The 2,950-nt window shown below is 48.4% G+C and overlaps 1 pseudogene; it reads left to right on the top strand.

Moving 5' to 3' along the window:
• Positions 1 to 1,465: 1,465 nt before the first annotated feature.
• Positions 1,466 to 2,545, top strand: LOC142430546 (transcriptional repressor protein YY1 pseudogene; annotated as a pseudogene).
• Positions 2,546 to 2,950: the final 405 nt, after the last annotated feature.

The following is a 2,950-nucleotide window of genomic DNA, read 5'->3' as shown; positions in this document are numbered from 1 at the left end:
AAAAAGCACATGAGATGGATTAAGGAAAGAGATAACTTATCATCCATTCTGTCATCTTGGGCTAGCGCATAGGTTTCAAGCTCTCTAAGTAATGTTGACAGAGGGCAAACGACACAAACAAGGAGAGGGCTTATTGCCTTGGGTTCTAGGATATCCCATCCATAGTCTTGGTCTTCTATGGAGACTGGATTAGCTAGTGTCTGGCCTGGAGCTTGAGAATCATGCTTAACCAGGAACTTGGAGGGAGGAAAACAAAATGAGTGTGGTGGCGAGAGGCTGCGCTTCGATAAAGGAGGGCAGCATTAGTCTGAGTGGCTAGTTGGACATCATTGGCACAGCCCTTTTGTAACCCCCAGGGTGTTTCTGAAGGCAGAGGGGTGTGAGGTTGAAGTTATAGGATAAAGCGTGAGGGTTAGGCCCCCTCTAAAACTGATCTGCAAGCCATTCTAATAGACAGATGCACAATTTGTTTTAGACTCTCTTATGCCCAGTCACCATGCATTTCTGGAATCGCCACGTCATCATTCCTCTAGGTCTTAAGGGCAGCCTTCCAGCTCAGGGCTCTGAGACAGGTTGGTTTCAGAGGAAGGTGGGCTTCCAGCTCCCTCCTTGATCAATATTCTTAATCTAAGCTTGACTAAGTATTAACTTCTTCTGGAAAGACTGTCAGCTTATGGAAAATTACAAAACAACTAAAAGGTGATAATAAGTTCAATAGATCAATAGATGCATTATACTGGATAAATCTGCCTAACAAGGCCTCTTTAGAGTGTTGCAAAGTAATGATGTTACTTTGAGGACTAGGTTTATCTGACCCAAACCATGGCATTGCCGATTACCACATATGCATATAGAAGTGGGACATCGAATAAGGGAGAAATAAGAAGAATCAATGTGGTTGAATTGCAGTGCATGGGCCTTCAAATAGGCAAACAAATCTGTTTTGGCAGAAGTAAGGCCAGGATGCTAGTTAGAGGGTAGGAAGTGAGAGCTCACATTAAATACTTTGGACATGTTGTCCGAAGTCACCAGTCCGTGGAGAAGGATGTTTTGTTTGGTAAAGTAAAGTGGCAGTGACAAATAGGAATCCCTGGACTACATGGATTGACACAGTGACTGAAGCAATGAGTTCATCCTAAACTGTGAGGATGCCGCTGGGGTGGGCTGAGTTTCATTCCCTTGTGCACAAGGTCCCTGTAAGATAGAATGGACTCCATCAGAACTATCAACAGCAAGAGCCTCAGAAATTACTGATCAACACCCAAGGCGTGCACAAAATGCTAAATAGTTATGTTTACAAAAGTTATTTCCATGCCATCAAATGCCCAAAAGCTCAGAAGACATTCACTGGAATTTAAGTTCTAGTTTAAAAGAAGGAATGGGCCCTGCCCACTCACTGCGTTCTTCCCTCTGCCTTCCTTCCCCGCTGCGGGACACCTCCTCGTACAGCCCGGAGCCCGGAGCCATGGCCTCAGGCAACACCCTCTACAGCGCCGTGGACCTCCCGGAGATGCCGACCGAGATCGTGGAGCTGTCTGAGATCGAGGTAGAGACCATCCCGGTGGAGACCATCGAGACCACGGTGGTGGGCGAGGAGGACGAGGACTGGGGCGATCGCGGTGGCAGGAGCGGCCATGGGCACACCGGCTACCACCATCACCACCAGCAGCAGCAGTCCATGATTGCGCTACAGCTGCCGGTCACCGTGGACCCGAGCCAGGTGCAACACCACCAGGAGGCGATCCTGGTGCAGACACATGAGTTGGTGGTCGGCGTCGAGGAAGGCTTCGAGGGCCAGATCCCGATCCCAGTTCCAGCGCCGGCCAGCATTGGTGAAGAGGATGACGATGACTACATCGGCCGCAAGAGCAGCGGTAGGGACAGCTCTCGTGGGGCGGCGGCACCGGCAGGGGGGACGTGGGCAACAAGAAGTGGGAGCATGAGCAGGTGCAGATCAATCAAGACGCTGGAGGACCAGTTCTCTGTCACCCTATGGTTGTCAGATGAAAAAAAGGTCTTGACCATGAGACTGGCTGGGGAGCAGATCATTGGGGAGAACTCCCCTCCTGACTAATCGGAGTACATGATGGGAAAGATGCTCCCGCCCGGAGGGATCCCCGGCATCAACCTCTCGGACCCCAAACAGTTGGCAGAATTTGCCAGAATGAAGCCAAGAAAAATTCAAGAAGATGATGCTCCGAGAACAATAGCTTGCCCTCACAAAGGCTGCCCAAAGGTGCTCAGGGACAGCTCAGCCAGGAGGAGTCACCTGCACACCCACGGCCCCGCGTCCACATCTATGCCGAGTACGGCAAGGCTTTTGTCAAGAGCTCAAAGCCAAACGACACCAACTGCTTCGTACTGGAGACAAACCCTTTCAGTATAAGTTCGAAGGCTGTGGGAAGCGGTTTCCCTGGACTTCAATTTGCGCACAGACGTGCAGATCCACGCGGGAGACAGGCCCTAGGTGAACAAGAAGTTTGCTGAGTCGACTAACCTGAAATCTCACACCTTAATACACGCTAAGGCCAAAAACAACCAGTGAGAAACCGTGAGAAGGAAGCTCCTTCTCAGCCCCAGAAGTCTCTTCCAGAAGTGACTGGAAGACAACGCGCCTCTCCTTTGTAGATTGTTTCCAGGAAAGATTTTAAAACATGAATCCTACATACCTAAGGAACATGTTTTGATAAAGTAGTAAACATTTTAAAAACACAAACTTTATTAAGGTGACATTGTTAAGGTACCCTATCTTGCTCCGTAATCTCGTTTAAAAAAAAAAAGTGTTTTTGTAAAGTGTGCTCCCAGCAGGCGAACAGTTCATGAACTTCGCATCAAAAGACAATTCGTTATATGACAGTGCTAAAAACGGGACTTCTTTTCACATTTTTATAAATATGGATCTCACCTGTTGCTTACAATTTTTTAAATTTTGTATTCTCCAAGTGTGCAT

The sequence above is a fragment of the Tenrec ecaudatus genome, chromosome 17, assembly GCF_050624435.1.
Source record: "Tenrec ecaudatus isolate mTenEca1 chromosome 17, mTenEca1.hap1, whole genome shotgun sequence".
NCBI lineage: Eukaryota > Metazoa > Chordata > Mammalia > Afrosoricida > Tenrecidae > Tenrec > Tenrec ecaudatus.
This window is presented reverse-complemented; position numbering and strand designations above follow the sequence as displayed.